We start from the raw sequence: 17,331 nt of genomic DNA on the forward strand, positions 1-17,331 counted from the left end.
GCCGCTTCTGGGGGTCTCACCAGAGCTGTGCCCTGTATCAGGAGCACGGTGCCGCTTCTGGGGGTTTCACCAGAGCCGTGCCCTGTATCAGGAGCACGGTGCCCGTTTCTGGGGGTTTCACCAGAGCCGTGCCCTGTATCGGGAGCACGGTGTGCGCTTCTGGGGTTCTTCCACCAGTGCCGTGCCCTGTATCAGGAGCACGGTGCCCGTTTCTGGGGGTTTCACCAGTGCCTTGCCCTGTATCGGGAGCACGGTGCCACTTCTGGGGTTCTTCCACCAGTGCCGTGCCCTGTATCAGGAGCACGGTGTCTCTTCTGGGGGTTTCACCAGTGCTGTGCCCTGTATCGGGAGCACGGTGCTGCTTCTGGGGTTCTCCCACCAGAGCCGTGCCCTGTATCAGGAGTACGCTGTCCGCTTCTGGGGGTTTCACCAGTGCCTTGCCCTGTATCGGGAGCACGGTGCCGCTTCTGGGGGTTTCACCAGAGCCGTGCCCTGTATCAGGAGCAAGGTGTCTGCTTCTGGGGTTCTTCCACCAGAGGCGTGCCCTGTATCAGGAGCACGATGCCTGTTTCTGGGGGTGTCACCAGTGCCTTGCCCTGTATCAGGAGCACGGTGCCGCTTCTGGGGGTTTCACCAGTGCCGTGCCCTGTATCAGGAGCACAGTGCCCGTTTCTGGGGGTTTCACCAGAGCCGTGCCCTGTATCAGGAGCAAGGTGTCTGCTTCTGGGGTTCTTCCACCAGAGGCGTGCCCTGTATCAGGAGCACGGTGTCTCTTCTGGGGGTGTCACCAGTGCCGTGCCCTGTATCAGGAGCACAGTGCCCGCTTCTGGGGGTTTCACCAGAGCCGTGCCCTGTATCGGGAGCACGGTGCCGCTTCTGGGGGTCTCACCAGAGCCGTGCCCTGTATCAGGAGCACGGTGTCTCTTCTGGGGGTTTCACCAGTGCCGTGCCCTGTATCAGGAGCACGGTGCCCGTTTCTGGGGGTGTCACCAGAGCCTTGCCCTGTATCAGGAGCACGGTGCCGCTTCTGGGGGTTTCACCAGTGCCGTGCCCTGTATCAGGAGCACGGTGCCCGTTTCTGGGGGTTTCACCAGAGCCGTGCCCTGTATCAGGAGCACGGTGCCCGTTTCTGGGGGTTTCACCAGTGCCGTGCCCTGTATCAGGAGCACGGTGCCCGTTTCTGGGGGTCTCACCAGAGCCGTGCCCTGTATCAGGAGCACGGTGCCCGTTTCTGGGGGTTTCACCAGAGCCGTGCCCTGTATCGGGAGCACGGTGCCGCTTCTGGGGGTTTCACCAGTGCCGTGCCCTGTATCAGGAGCACGGTGCCCGTTTCTGGGGGTTTCACCAGAGCCGTGCCCTGTATCAGGAGCACGGTGCCCGTTTCTGGGGGTTTCACCAGTGCCGTGCCCTGTATCAGGAGCACGGTGCCCGTTTCTGGGGGTCTCACCAGAGCCGTGCCCTGTATCAGGAGCACGGTGCCCGTTTCTGGGGGTTTCACCAGAGCCGTGCCCTGTATCGGGAGCACGGTGCCGCTTCTGGGGGTTTCACCAGTGCCGTGCCCTGTATCAGGAGCACGGTGCCCGTTTCTGGGGGTGTCACCAGAGCCTTGCCCTGTATCAGGAGCACGGTGCCTGTTTCTGGGGGTTTCACCAGTGCCGTGCCCTGTATCAGGAGCACAGTGCCCGTTTCTGGGGGTTTCACCAGTGCCTTGCTCTGTATCGGGAGCACGGTGCCGCTTCTGGGGTTCTTCCACCAGTGCCGTGCCCTGTATCAGGAGCACGGTGCCGCTTCTGGGGGTTTCACCAGTGCCGTGCCCTGTATCAGGAGCACGGTGCCCGTTTCTGGGGGTGTCACCAGAGCCTTGCCCTGTATCAGGAGCACGGTGCCTGTTTCTGGGGGTTTCACCAGTGCCGTGCCCTGTATCAGGAGCACGGTGCCCGTTTCTGGGGGTGTCACCAGAGCCTTGCCCTGTATCAGGAGCACGGTGCCTGTTTCTGGGGGTTTCACCAGTGCCGTGCCCTGTATCAGGAGCACAGTGCCCGTTTCTGGGGGTTTCACCAGTGCCGTGCCCTGTATCGGGAGCACGGTGCCGCTTCTGGGGTTCTTCCACCAGAGCCGTGCCCTGTATCAGGAGCACGGTGCCCGTTTCTGGGGGTTTCACCAGAGCCGTGCCCTGTATCGGGAGCACGGTGCCGCTTCTGGGGGTTTCACCAGTGCCGTGCCCTGTATCAGGAGCACGGTGCCTGTTTCTGGGGGTTTCACCAGTGCCGTGCCCTGTATCAGGAGCACAGTGCCCGTTTCTGGGGGTTTCACCAGTGCCGTGCCCTGTATCGGGAGCACGGTGCCGCTTCTGGGGTTCTTCCACCAGTGCCGTGCCCTTTATCAGGAGCACGGTGTCTCTTCTGGGGGTTTCACCAGTGCCGTGCCCTGTATCGGGAGCACGGTGCCGCTTCTGGGGGTTTCACCAGTGCCTTGCCCTGTATCAGGAGCAAGGTGTCTGCTTCTGGGGTTCTTCCACCAGAGGCGTGCCCTGTATCAGGAGCACGATGCCTGTTTCTGGGGGTGTCACCAGTGCCTTGCCCTGTATCAGGAGCACGGTGCCGCTTCTGGGGGTTTCACCAGTGCCGTGCCCTGTATCAGGAGCACAGTGCCCGTTTCTGGGGGTTTCACCAGAGCCGTGCCCTGTATCAGGAGCAAGGTGTCTGCTTCTGGGGTTCTTCCACCAGAGCCGTGCCCTGTATCCGGAGCACGGTGTCTCTTCTGGGGGTTTCACCAGTGCCGTGCCCTGTATCGGGATCACGGTGCCGCTTCTGGGGTTCTCCCACCAGAGACGTGCCCTGTATCATGAGTACGCTGTCCGCTTCTGTGGGTTTCACCAGTGCCGTGCCCTGTATCGGGAGCACGGTGCCGCTTCAGGGGTTCTTTCACCAGTGCCGTGCCCTGTATCGGGAGCACGGTGCCCGTTTCTGGGGGTTTCACCAGTGCCTTGCCCTGTATCAGGAGCACGGTGCCGCTTCTGGGGGTTTCACCAGTGCCGTGCCCTGTATCAGGAGCACGGTGCCGCTTCTGGGATTTCAGCAGTGCCTTGCCCTGTATCAGGAGCACGGTGCCCGTTTCTGGGGGTGTCACCAGAGCCGTGCCCTGTATCAGGAGCACGGTGCCGCTTCTGGGGTTCTTCCACCAGAGCCGTGCCCTGTATCAGGAGCACGGTGCCCGTTTCTGGGGGTTTCACCAGAGCCGTGCCCTGTATCGGGAGCACGGTGCCGCTTCTGGGGGTTTCACCAGTGCCGTGCCCTGTATCAGGAGCACGGTGCCTGTTTCTGGGGGTCTCACCAGTGCCGTGCCCTGTATCGGGAGCACGGTGCCGCTTCAGGGGTTCTTTCACCAGTGCCGTGCCCTGTATCGGGAGCACGGTGCCCGTTTCTGGGGGTTTCACCAGTGCCTTGCCCTGTATCAGGAGCACGGTGCCGCTTCTGGGGGTTTCACTAGTGCCGTGCCCTGTATCGGGAGCACGGTGCCCGTTTCTGAGGGTTTCACCAGTGCCGTGCCCTGTATCAGGAGCACGGTGCCGCTTCTGGGGTTTCACCAGAGCCGTGCCCTGTATCAGGAGCACGATGCCTGTTTCTGGGGGTGTCACCAGTGCCTTGCCCTGTATCAGGAGCACGGTGCCGCTTCTGGGGGTTTCACCAGTGCCGTGCCCTGTATCAGGAGCACGGTGCCCGTTTCTGGGGGTTTCACCAGAGCCGTGCCCTGTATCAGGAGCACGGTGCCGCTTCTGGGGGTCTCACCAGAGCCGTGCCCTGTATCAGGAGCACGGTGTCTCTTCTGGGGGTTTCACCAGTGCCGTGCCCTGTATCAGGAGCATGGTGCCCGTTTCTGGGGGTTTCACCAGTGCCGTGCCCTGTATCAGGAGCACGGTGCCCGTTTCTGGGGGTCTCACCAGAGCCGTGCCCTGTATCAGGAGCACGGTGCCGCTTCTGGGGGTCTCACCAGAGCCGTGCCCTGTATCAGGAGCACGGTGCCTGTTTCTGGGGGTTTCACCAGTGCCGTGCCCTGTATCAGGAGCACGGTGCCGCTTCTGGGGTTCTTCCACCAGTGCCGTGCCCTGTATCAGGAGCACGGTGCCTGTTTCTGGGGGTTTCACCAGTGCCTTGCCCTGTATCGGGAGCACGGTGCCGCTTCTGGGGTTCTTCCACCAGTGCCGTGCCCTGTATCAGGAGCACGGTGCCCGTTTCTGGGGGTTTCACCAGAGCCGTGCCCTGTATCGGGAGCACGGTGCCCGTTTCTGGGGGTGTCACCAGAGCCTTGCCCTGTATCAGGAGCACGGTGCCTGTTTCTGGGGGTTTCACCAGTGCCGTGCCCTGTATCGGGAGCACGGTGCCCGTTTCTGGGGGTTTCACCAGTGCCGTGCCCTGTATCAGGAGCACGGTGCCGCTTCTGGGGTTTCACCAGAGCCGTGCCCTGTATCAGGAGCACGGTGCCCGTTTCTGGGGGTTTCACCAGTGCCGTGCCCTGTATCGGGAGCACGGTGCCCGTTTCTGGGGGTTTCACCAGAGCCTTGCCCTGTATCAGGAGCACAGTGCCCGTTTCTGGGGGTTTCACCAGTGCCGTGCCCTGTATCAGGAGCACGGTGCCGCTTCTGGGGTTTCACCAGAGCCGTGCCCTGTATCAGGAGCACGGTGCCCGTTTCTGGGGGTTTCACCAGTGCCGTGCCCTGTATCGGGAGCACGGTGCCCGTTTCTGGGGGTTTCACCAGAGCCGTGCCCTGTATCAGGAGCACGGTGCCCGTTTCTGGGGGTTTCACCAGTGCCGTGCCCTGTATCGGGAGCACGGTGCCCGTTTCTGGGGGTTTCACCAGTGCCGTGCCCTGTATCGGGAGCACGGTGCCGCTTCTGGGGTTTCACCAGAGCCGTGCCCTGTATCAGGAGCACGGTGCCCGTTTCTGGGGGTTTCACCAGTGCCGTGCCCTGTATCAGGAGCACGGTGCCCGTTTCTGGGGGTTTCACCAGTGCCGTGCCCTGTATCGGGAGCACGGTGCCGCTTCTGGGGGTTTCACCAGTGCCGTGCCCTGTATCAGGAGCACGGTGCCCGTTTCTGGGGGTTTCACCAGAGCGGTGCCCTGTATCAGGAGCACGGTGCCCGTTTCTGGGGGTTTCACCAGTGCCGTGCCCTGTAGGACGCCCTCCCCGCCCCATCTCCGTCTAGTTTGTTTCTTCGCCAGTTTCTGTTCCCGGGCCCCGCCCCACAGCCCCCCTCCCTGCGGTGTTCCGGGAACTCTGCCAAATAGGTGAGAGGTGAAGGGCAGGCGTGGCGCTGCTCTCTCTAGGCAGGGAGGGCACTGGGGAGCGGTGGTGACGCGGCCGAGGGAGCATGTGTGGGGGGGGGGGGCTGCGCTCACCTCACTGAGGGGAGCTGTTCTCACCGCACTGCAGGGAGCTGTGGGGCTGTGCTCATCTCATTGAGGAGAGCTGTGGGCCTGTGCTCTCCTCACTGAGGGGAGCTGTGCACACCGCACTGCAGGGAGCTGTGGAGCTGTGCTCACCGCACTGCAGGGAGCTGTGCTCACCGCACTGTAGGGAGCTGTGGAGCTGTGCTCACCGCACTGCAGGGAGCTGGGAGCTCTGTGCTCACCGCACTGCAGGGAGCTGTGCACACCGCACTGCAGGGAGCTGTGGAGCTGTGCACACCGCACTGCAGGGAGCTGTGAGCTCTGTGCTCACCGCACTGCAGGGAGCTGTGAGCTCTGTGCTCACCGCACTGCAGGGAGCTGTGAGCTCTGTGCTCACCGCACTGCAGGGAGCTGTGAGCTCTGTGCTCACCGCACTGCAGGGAGCTGTGAGCTCTGTGCTCACCGCACTGAGGGGAGCTGTGCTCCCCGCACTGAGGGGAGCTGTGCTCCCCGCACTGAGGGGAGCTGTGCTCCCCGCACTGAGGGGAGCTGTGCTCCCCGCACTGAGGGGAGCTGTGCTCCCCGCACTGAGGGGAGCTGTGCTCACCGCACTGAGGGGAGCTGTGCTCACCGCACTGAGGGGAGCTGTGGGTCTGTGCTCACTGCGCTACAGGGAGCTGTGGGGCTGTGCTCACTGCGCTACGGGGAGCTGTGGGGCTGTGCTCACTGCACTGCGGGGGGGCTGTGCTCACTGCACTGCGGGGGGCTGTGGGGCTGTGCTCAATTCACCGAGGGGAGCTGTGGTGAGCTGGCCGAGGGAGCATGAGTGTCTGCGAGGGGAGGGGCGCTGTGGCCTCACCGAGGGGAGCTGTGCTCACCGCACTGAAGGGGCTATGCTCACCGCACTTTGGGGTGTCTGAGCGGGGAGGGGGCGCTGTGATCTCTGGGGGAGGGGAGGCAGTGCTCCCCACAGGGAGGAGAGCTGTGGTGAGCCGGCTGAGGGAGCCAGAGTGCCTCTGCGGGGAGGGAGCACATGTGATCTCACTGAGGGGGAGCTGTGCCCACCGCACCGAGGGGGGGGGGGTGCTGTGGGGACCACTGCGCTGAACATAGAAAGCAAAGCTGTGGAGAGGTGGCGGCGCAGTGCGGATGGCTGCCCGTCCGACCGCCCTCTGGGGCGATTCTGCCTCTGGTATATTTTCACCACGGTAACTGGAGCACGTGGTGGTGAGAAGTGAGCTTTATTTATTTTATTTATTTTTATTTAATGCGTTTTTATATAGCGCAGACTTTACCCGAAGGTGTCAGAGCGCTTCACAATAGGAACAGTAATGACACATAAGGAGAAACATTACAAGTGAGCATGTTACAAAATCAAACGTTGCGTTACATGAGGCAATAGTGACAATTGTGCAAGTATCAGGAGCAAACAGAATACAAGAGGTAGCAAACGATACGTTACAAAAGGAAAAAGTGACGTGTGCAGGTTACTAGAGCATACAAAGTACACGTAGAGGTAAAAAAATTGCAATAAATGACAGACACTCAAAACATTAAAAACACAAGTTACATTACATGAGGCAGTGGTGGCCGTTGTGCATGTATCAAAAGCAGACAAAATACAAGAGGTAGCAAACGATAAGTTACAAAAGGAGAGGTGACGTGTGCATGTTACAAAAGAGTACAAAGTACAAGTAGAGGTAGAATACTGCACTAAATGGCAGACACAACACAAAAACACACTGGGAAGGCACTTCTATAGGCATGGAGAACAGAATTTCCTATACTGGAAGGACTTCCTTCAGAAAATAGAGGGCGTGAATTAAATTTGGAAGTGTCTTTGAAGGAGGAGAGCTTTGAGGTCAGTTTTGAAGGCCTGGGAAGAGCTGGTGGTCCGGAGCTGAGGCGGAAGTGAGTTCCAGATTCTCACCGCGTTGCCTGAAAAGGATTGGGCCATCGATCTTTTCTTTTTGAAAGTGGGAGGTTCAAGCAATACATTTTCTGCATTACGTGATGATCTGGAGCCTCCAGAGAGTTTCAGTTTATCTGCCAGGTAGCGAGGGGAGGAGGAGCGCAAGGCTTTGTGGGTGATACAGGCAGTCTTGTAGATAGATCTTGCCTCTATGGGAAGCCAACGGAGGGTGGATAAAATGGGTGTGATGTGGTCGCTTCTTTTGGCCCCATAAATGAAACGAGCTGCTGAATGGAGAACAGACTTCAGGGGGGACAGGTGGGATTTGGGGAGGCCAGTAAGAAGAGAATTGCAGCAGTCCAATCTGGAGAGAACCAGCGATTGGACCAGGGTTTTAAGGTCGTGCTCCGGGAAGAAGCGACAAATCCCCCAAATAAGGCGCAGTTGGTATCGAGCTGACTTTGCAATGGAATCGATGTGGGGGAGTAGATTGAGTTTTTTGTCGAGTATGACACCAAGGGATTTTGCGCTCTCGACAATGATGGGTTTATTGTTCAGTAGATTAATCTGATCCATCCATGATTGCACTAGGGGAGGAGAAAGTGAGGAGGAGAGGAGGAGGAATTCGGTTTTGGAGGGATTCAGGATCAGTTGATGAGTTAACATCCAGTTTTGAATGGAGTCGAGAGTAGAGCTTAGGAAGGAGAGATCGTGAGTGGAGGCCACCTTAAGGTAGATTTGAGTGTCGTCCGCATATAGATGATAGTGGATCCCAGATTTACTCAGGAGATTTCCCAACGGTTCTAAATAGAGATTGAACAGTGTGGGTGCAAGTATAGAGCCTTGAGGAACACCTTGACCGACCGCTAAAGGAGATGAAAGACTGTTCGCTATTTTGATCATTTGGGATCTATCGGAGAGGAAGGAGGCAAACCATTTGAGCACGGTGCCCTCCATGCCCATTCTCTGTTGAAGAGTGTTAAGGAGAGTGTTGTGATTGAGCGTCAAAGGCTGCAGAAAGGTCAAGAAGAATTAGAAGACCAGACTCCCCTGAATCGAGTATCCGCAGCGCGTCATCAATCACTAGCAGCAGGGCTGTTTCAGTGCTGCAGTTTTGAATGAAGCCGGACTGGAAATTGTCCAGAATATCATTGTCCTTGATATGGCGAGAGAGTTGTTTCGCTACACATTTTTCTGTGATTTTCGCAAGAAAGGGTAGGTTAGTGATGGGACGGTAGTTGTTGGGGTCGTTCGCATCAGCGGTGGGTTTTTTAAGCAGAGGGGTGACCTGCCCAGTTTTGAAGGAAACAGGAAGGGAGCCTTGACTGAGGGAGAGGTTGACCAGAGTGGTCCAATAGGAGAGGGAATGGGTATAGAAGTCAATGGCAATGGCACTAGGGATGGGGTCAAGAAAATGGTTGGAGGGCTTTGTATCGAGGATGCATTTAAGGAGGGCATCTTCAGAGATGGGGTCAAAGTTCTGCCAAATGGTTTAGGATTTGCGCTCCTCTGTAGGGGTAGGATGAATGACCTGATCTACAAGTGATTTCACCTTTTCGTCAAAGAATATAGCGAATTCCGCTGCTTTCTTTGTGGAATCCTCCAATTTGGAGGTTGGGGGAGAGCTGTTTGGGTTCTTGATGAGGTCGAATCGTTTTTTGGGTCTATTTTTGGCTGAGTCAAGGAGGGATTTGAAGTGCGACGCTTTTCCAAGGAAGATGTGCTTGTGGTACTTGGATCTTGCTGAACGAAGCGTGGCCAAATTTCGGTGGAGGGCGCTTGTCTCCATTGTTTCTCAAGGGCTCTTAGGTACTTCCTTTCTTCATAGAGGGATTTGTTGAACCAAGGTGCTGAGGGAGTGGGCCTTTTCTTTTTGCTTTGGAGAGGAGCGACATTCTTGATTTCGACTGCAAGGACTGGGAGGCATTTGGAGGTGAGTTCGTTAACATCTAGGTCCGGGTCTAGCCTTGGAAGTGATAGCAAAGCAGAGTCACAGAGGGTACTGAGGTCAATATTTTTAGTGTCAGAGAACCAGGAAGTAGCTCTCTTAGGCTGGCAAAGAGTTATAGAGTGTGATAGGTGAAGAGAGAATGGGATGAGGAGGTGGTCAGACCAGTTTACATGAATAGGGGTAGCGATGGTCAGCAAGCCTGCTTTAGAAATAACAAGGTCCAGGGTTGAGCCCTTAGAGTGTGTTGTTTCAGTGCAGTGTTGGATAAGATCGTTTGCAGAGAGGAAGGTGGCCAGCAAATTCGCATAGGTGTCTTGAGGCGAGCCCCAGTGGACATTGAAGTCACCCACGAAGATCTGATTGTCACTTTGCGAGTATTGGTCGCTGATGCAGTCTGTGAGTTCCTCCATAAACGAAGGGCTGCTACCAGGCGGGTGGTAGATAACATGGAATCTGAGAGGTGAGCCGTGGTGCAATTGAAGCTCAAGAGATAGGCATTCAAAAGTGTGGAAGGAGCTGTTAGGAAGAGCCTTAAGTTGAAGGGAGTTTCTAAAGATGACCTCCCCCAACTTTGTCAATTCTGTCATCTCTAAGTATAGAATAGCCTGTGGGTACAAGGAGATCAAACATAGAGTGAGAGGTATCGTTGAACCAGGTCTCTGTGAGGAAGAGCATGTCAATATTGTGCAAGTTGATGGTATCGGAGATTTCAAGTTTGTGTTTTATTGCAGATCTGCAGTTGTGGAGCATACAGCGCAGCTCTGTCACGACCGTTTTGGTAACGGGGCACTTGGGCTATGAGGGGTGATGGGGATATTGTATTTATATGAGGGCGCTCGGGAGAGTTTAGGTGGATGAGTGGTTCTGACAGAGGAGATGGTCGGAATAGTGTAGATAACAGGGTTACTGGTAAGTGAAAGTGGAGGAAGGGTGGCGTTCGAGTGCTTGTGTGAATATGCAGAGGACAGGCTATGCTTAGCTATTATGGGGTGTGGGGGCGAGGTGCATCTCGTGGGAAGGTGGGTGTTTTCCAAAGGAATTGAGGTGTATGGAAAAGTCGAGATCTTGGAGCTTAAAACTAAAATGGTAGCTTCAAGTTGGGAGATGGAAGTGATTAGAGAGCCTAGCTTATTTTCCAGTGAGAGTAAGGCAGAGCACGGCATGTTGAGTGGCTTGATGGAAACAGGAGGGGGTGCACTTGGCGGTGGAAGGCAGGGAGAGGTGGGGGAACGGGAGGGTAATAGGGGTATAGGGTTCAGAGGTGGGGAAAGGTTTTGGATGAGAGCAGGAGTTGGTGCACCAGGGGTGAGAGGAGAGTTGTCGTTGTTGGCGTTGCAAGAAGGATAGGAATTAAGGACAAAATTAGGGGGCGATGGGAGAGGAGCGAGGCGGTGGGGCGGAAGGAGAGGGGAGGAGTGTGTGGAGTCCTAGGGATGAAGGAGGTTTGGGAGGAAGAGAGGGGAGGGGGTAGGAGAGGTCCTGGCAGCTAGGTGAGGTGGCTGTGAGGGAGCGGGGATCAGGCAGAGTGGGAGGGATTGGGAGATAGGGAAGTTGAAGAAAGGAAGTGGTTCTGCTCAGTCCCCGGGAGGGAAAGGGTTACCGGGGGGGGCAAGGGGGGTAGCACAGCATTGCTGGAAGAGTGTGGGGAAGGAGAGAGATGGAATGTATTTGTGGGGAAATCGGGGTACATAGTGATGGGAGGAGTGGGAGGAAAAGCAGAGAGGAGGAGGGAATAAGGGGAACGTAAGGAAAGTTAACTAGGGGAGAGGGCTAGAGGAGAGGTGGTCTAAGGAGGGGGGTGGCCGGTAGGGATAGGGGGGAGGAGATGAGAATGGAGTGCCGGGACGGTGCAGAATGGACTAGGAGCATGTTAGCTAGAGGTCAGGCTGAAGTGAAGAGGGGGGGGCATACTGTGAGGGGGGAAGGAGGGGAGAGAAGAGGGTCGACCTGTGCCTCCCAAGAGTGCAGCCTATTGGAGAGTGGGGGGGTCTGGGGAGGAGAAAGGGAGTAATTGGTGGAGCTAGATGCAGATTCAAGGGATAGCCCGGTCGCAGGGGAGGGGAGTAGGGAAGGGAAGAGGGAAGGTGAAGAGGTGGTCAAAGAGAGAGAGACAGGCGTCTTTGGCTTGGATCATGACAGTACCGTTGTTATAAAGTGAGATAGTGAGGGAGCCGTTAAAACCCGCAGAGGGGGACATTTTTAGCTGTTTCCCATGAGGGATAGAGGAGGAGGAGGTGACGTTAAGGGAGTTGTAAAAGCTGGTAGACCAAGAGGGTATGTCGTGCGTGAAAAAAATGAGATCGTTTTTGAGCCTCCCATAACGACCATTGTAAAACTGATCAACAAAAAGGGGATCGGGGAAACATTCAATGGTGTTATGATTGAAACGTTCTGCTGCAGCTTTAGTCAGGTTAGAAGGGTAAATGATTTTGTAGCAATTAATTCCAGACTTAATTCGAGTGGTGGCCATGTTGGGAAATTGTGGAGGAGGAGGGTGGTGGGGATATGGGAAGGGTGTTACTGGGAAAGCGGTGGTGAGGAGAAGTAGGAGGACAAGAAGGGGTCACATAATCCAGACGTCGGGTGAAGGGATCTGAGCCATTGTGGAGTCAGGAAAGTGAGGCGATTGGGAACAGGTTGTTACTTCAGAACAGGACTGATATAACAAGATAAGACAGAAGATGGAGTGGTGTCAGAAGAAAGTCACTGTACTTATCATCCTGTGACATAAACCACATTATGCACAGCATCACAATAGGCCCCAAACGCATTGTACGCCCAAAATCTAAACTCTAATATTAGACACTTACCTCCTAAGTATCTCCAACATTAGGGGCATAAAGCACAGGGTGGAACATAATCTCACTAGCATAAACCAAAGTATGCAAGACAACCTCAAAATCATACAAACACATTTAGAGGTAGCCAGAACTGGGTCCGAGAATCAAACTACAAGAAAAACATTTCCTAGCACCACAAATACACATTAGGGCCTGGCGCCCTACAACCCTCCCGGTCCCCCTGGTCAACTGGCCATCTCAAAGGGGCTCAAATGCCCTGTGTCCAGAATGTCGGGGCTGCTGTCAATGCAGCGAAAGACCAGGGTGCGCACTTGCGCACATCTAAACGTTGCAGCTGGCACTAAGTGCTGCGCAGCTGTGAAGAAATGGGGCAAGGAGTGCATCTCACTCCTGACTCAGGCCGAACTACCCCCAAATACCCAAGAGTCTAGAGGAGGAGCTCACGGATACACGCTCTGGTGAGCTCACACGGGGAGTTGGATTCATGGATGGAAGCTGTGCTGGGCTCACAGAGGGAGTCATGAGAAGACATAATACAAAGGGACCTGCAGCTCACTGAGGCCCGTGAGCAGTGCGCGTGACACTCACTTCCGTCTCCCTCACACTGCAAAGCGCCGTGTCCCAGAGGACGATGACCGCATCTCCGTTGTCATTACGTGCGAAATGGAAACACTTGACTCGGCAGATCACACCACAGACACGCCCTTCCAACCCCACCCTTCATGGCACAGCTTGCTGCCCATGGGGGCATGCGCTTCAGCGCCTCGTCTCGGGGTGGCAAGCACTATACAAAGGTTGCACTTTAATACAACACATCACAGGTTGTGAAGCTGCTCTGGCTGAGGGTGTGCTCCCGCGTGCGTGTGTGGGGACTGTGGGACTGCTGAGCTCACCGAGAGAGGCTGCTAGGCGCTGTCCAGGTCACCAGGCGTGAAGCTGCTCTGGGCTGGCTGAGGGGGTTCTCCTGGTGTGCCGGGGTCATGCGTCAGTTCTGGGCTCACTGAGCAGTTGCTCTGGGTGGTCACCGAGGGGTGCTGTGTGACTGAGCTCCCCGAGGGATGCTACTAGGCGCTGTTAAGGTCTCAAGGTGTGAAGCTGCTCTGAGCTGGCTGGGGGGATTCTCCCAGGGGCGTTAACAAAGGCCCCCGGAGCCCCTGCGGGGCGGGGGACCCCGAGCTCCAGGGGCCCCCTGCAGTGCACAGTACACTAATACTGGAAGTGTCCGTCTAGTTTTAAAGTTATGCTCGTGAGGTTTACTGTTGTTCAAGTGATTATCTGGGAGCCGTTTGCATGATAAAATGGCGGGAAATAATTTGCTTTTAGCATGAGCCCAGAGTGTAGATCTCATTACGTAGAAATGGCGCGTAATAGTTGAAGTAAATGAACATTCAAACCAACGTTTTCCAGGGTGGCTGCTAATCCCACACTATTCCTGCGGGCTGCTGAGGAAGCTAACCAAAGAATCATTCTCATCATCTTGGTGTTTTAAAGTGATCTTCACCGATAAAGAGACGCGCGCGGCAGCCTGACGTCATGATTCCAGGTAGTGTCCAATGAGACCAGGCAGGATGTTGCTTGCAATTGCGCCGCGGGGGACGTCACATGGTGCTGCCGGAAGCGGGAAGTCTGGAGGAAGGCGTGGCTCCCGCTGGCAGGCTGGCGGGTGGCACCGTGATAAAAAGAAAGCAAGAAAGAATCCTCTTTGGAAGAGATTCTCTCGGAACCAGGGAAACGTCATAACTCCGAACAGATATCAACTTTCTCAGTTCGATACTGTCAGACGGTGGACTTTCCGGAGAGATCGGAGAGCACGTATGAGGGGGGGGGGGGGGGGGGGGGGGCTGTCCTGACCGCGTGGGCGAGAAGATCTACCCCGCAGGGTGAACCGTGCGAAGAAGCTTGTTCTAAAACCAACGGTAAAACATAAATGCAGTAAGTTTCTTTTTTTTAAATGACATACATGGTTCCTCATTGCTACGCAGTGCGTTCAGTTCTCTTTTTGACTCATGCAAGTAAGTTACCTGTGTAGGGGGTGGTGCGCAGGTTCCGGGGGTCGCTCATTTTACTGGAGTGGCATTAGCTTGCATTATGCGCCATAACAAGGGCGGGAGCCTTGCTGCTCTGTGTAGGTGGAGTAAGGATAAGGGATGACTTCCATTTATTGAAAGCCCAGCAAAATGGAGATCTATTCACCTCTGAAAAATTATCCATAAAACGAAAATCCGTGGGAATCCATAGGAATCCGTAGGCTCATGGCCGACTATAATGATGATAGCACTCCGTATGATAAGCACATTCTTAGGAAATCTGTAGCTGGAGCAATTAGAACATATCTGAAATCAATAGGGTGTAAAATCCGCTTCCTCACAAGCCAATTTATTTATTCTCTAGAGACCTCTTTCTGTTCAGGAAACGAGGCATAGGTTTAATAGTTATTTAATTTCCTTAGTAGTTAGGTGTGTGCAACTAATTCTTCTGGTAAAAAATCTTTTTCCTGGGCAGTCAAAATAGAGACCTCTTTTTCAATGTGCCCTTGAGGCAGTCCAGCCAAGACAAGTATAAGAGGACCATTTAATGTACATTCAGGTGAGGACAAGACTCGTCGGTACAGTGGTGAGCCCGCACCCACATTAGGTGGGCCCGTTCCAGTGGTCGGGCCGTCTTTCCTTCACCTATGAAGCCTCCGGTCCTTCTTTTCTGAGGCGGAGTCATTCTACAAGATCCTAAATTAGGGACTTGTGCAAATTTGGGGTAGATCCCAATTTCATAACCCACCAACAGAGGTCACCACATATATAGATCTACCTCCGGTCCTGAAGAAGTGTCGCTTTTATCTCGGAGCAGTGAATACACGAAACATGTTGACCCTAGTCAACTATAGGCTACCCAGATACCTTGACTCATTGCAGTAGCCCCACTGGTTTTACTTGGTCCCAGCCCCGATACCCCAATTAAAGAATCAATAGGGCCAGGGCCTATTTTAATCACCTTTTTACACAAACTAGGAGTCATTGACTTCTTTCACCCACACACACTCTTCACATACGGCGTTCTCAGATCAGAAGATCTCTGCTAAAGATGCCACCAGGCCCGTTGGACATTGCAGCGCCGGTCCGACGAGGAGCGCCCAATGGTGAAGCATGACACCCTAACAGGTGTGTGAGGGCATTAAGATCTGAAATGCAGATCTCCCCCCGAGACCACAAAACAGTAGGCAGTTAGTGATCCTTATCACCTCGGCCTTAAGAGAGGAACTGTTTCCTTTTGATGAATCAAGTACACTCCTAGGAGCATAGGAATAGGACCTCTTTAAATAACCAGCTCTCTCGTTCAACCCCCTTGATTATACGACCATTTAATGTAGCCACATAAAAATGAATAAGATTGCGGATTACTGACCCAAAAATCGGGATTGTTAAAAAAAAAAAAAAAAAGAATGAATATAAACTTTCTGCCACAGGCAGTAGCCTGTTGGAAAGTTATATAACTCGTATTACTTTTACACAAACCAATGCCACTCATTGGTTGGATCAGGAGACACCATAGGACTTATAAAGTCACCATGAAATTGACTTTAACTTGCTTACATATAGTGCCTAATTTGAGGCGGTGGTTGCTGGTGGGGACAGCGGCACTCATTTTTGGGGACCAGCACTTATTTTTCCTCATCAAACATTTACCTAGCCCGAGAGAGGGAAAAACACAAAGAAGGAGGAACAAAAAGACAAAAAAGTCACAAAGGGGGAACCTGCAAGAGTGAGAAAATCGCAGGGAATGTCTGGCATTAAATTGCAGATACATGAGCAGAGCTTTGGCACCGGCACTCATTCTCCTACAAATTAAGCACAGCTCATCTATCTTGGCTTTCTCCTGTCCTCCACCAGTGCCACAGACTCTTTCAAAAGACAGTGAAAGAAGACGAGAGACTGAAGCACTGCACAGCCAAATATCCATGTTAACACTTTCCAAGGGATGTCTTGATTATATGACGCATATTCTTGTAGGAAGGATGTTGGAAAGCCCATGCAGAAGCCTACACACATCTGTAATTTGATCATGTCTCAAAAAGTCAATAAATGCAACCTTGGCTTCAGTGGAGCATGCACTATTCTGCAGGAGAGGGGTTGTGTGGAAAGTCGCAGCGCTAGAGTCATGATGTGATAGTCCTGTTGAGACTGTCGGGGTCGGACTGGAGTACAAGGCAGTCAAGCGGTGTTTGTTGGACTGGTCGGGCAGGTCAGTCTTTGGACCTGTTTTTTCGATGTTCGTGGGTCGGTTTTAAAGTCTTCTGGGCCGGTTTGACAGTTGATTGCCCTTGTATTAAAGCAAACATTGCCCCAGACTGCATTGATTTGAGCTGTCTTTCATACCTTACCAAACCTATTATACAGTGGTTCTTTACAAGTTAAAAACGACCACAATTTGCAAATATGGGCCACTTTTTTACGATCTAATTCACTATTGGGGCCACTTTTCTTTTGGTGCCCTGGCCAATCCTGTCCCAGCAGTGCGGGGGGGGGGGGGGGGGGGAAGCTCCAGGGGCCCCCTGCAGCGCACAGTACACCAGTCTGTCTTTGGGAACTAGTTTTAAAGTTATTCTCATCCCTTCTCACTGCATTCGCGCGCGCGCTTCAGCGTCAAAAGAAATACAACACCCTTCCAGCCACATACCCTACACAGAGTGTAGCTTGCTACTCGTGTAGGCAAGCGCTTCAATGCTCCATATAGGGGTAGTAAGCCCTCTATAAATATAACAATGCATTCAAGACCGCTTCAGCCCCTCATCACTTGTCTTTTTGGCGCGGCCCCTTTAGCTCCTGCCTCCTTGCAGCCGTACATTTAGATCATCCCTTCTTGCATCCGTCCCTTTACCTGATGCATTATTGGCTCTTATCGTCCTCATCGAACTGTTGAGTGATTACCTTCTAATCCCATCACTTCTGCTATTTCCTCTTTTGTATCTTTCCCTTGAGTACTCGCCTTCTTGCATCCATTCCTTGATTTTACAAAACCTGCTTGATTTTTGTATATTGCTGGATTGGTGATTGTTTTATTTTGCACTTTGAAAGTATTTGCACCTTTTCCTTTGCTTTACCAACTTTAGTTGTATAGATTCTGTCATTAGGTACTTGTTGATAGTTTGTTTTTATGCTACCTGCTGTGTTATTTATGCTTTTACTATCTCTTGTCTGTAAAACGTCCTCCTTAAATCTTGTCTGTGAAACTGCAGGTTTGGGTTTGTCTTTCAAAGTGTCAAGTTATTGTCTATCAATGTAAA

At 53.9% G+C, this 17,331-nt stretch overlaps 1 protein-coding gene across 3 annotated transcripts in view; it reads left to right on the plus strand.

Annotated features, from left to right (window-relative positions):
• ELOVL1 (ELOVL fatty acid elongase 1) overlaps positions 1-17,331 on the plus strand; it is a 204,876-nt gene that overhangs the window by 89,907 nt on the left and 97,638 nt on the right. The window contains exon 1 of one of the 3 annotated variants that reach the window (XM_085602972.1): positions 13,682-13,985. The exons of the other annotated variants lie outside the window; for them this stretch is intronic. The gene's annotated coding sequence lies outside the window, so the exon portion shown is untranslated. Of the gene's footprint in view, positions 1-13,681; positions 13,986-17,331 lie in introns of those variants that run through there. 3 annotated transcript variants of the gene reach the window in all.

The sequence above is a fragment of the Triturus cristatus genome, chromosome 4_2, assembly GCF_964204655.1.
Source record: "Triturus cristatus chromosome 4_2, aTriCri1.1, whole genome shotgun sequence".
In the NCBI taxonomy this organism is placed as follows: Eukaryota; Metazoa; Chordata; class Amphibia; order Caudata; family Salamandridae; genus Triturus; species Triturus cristatus.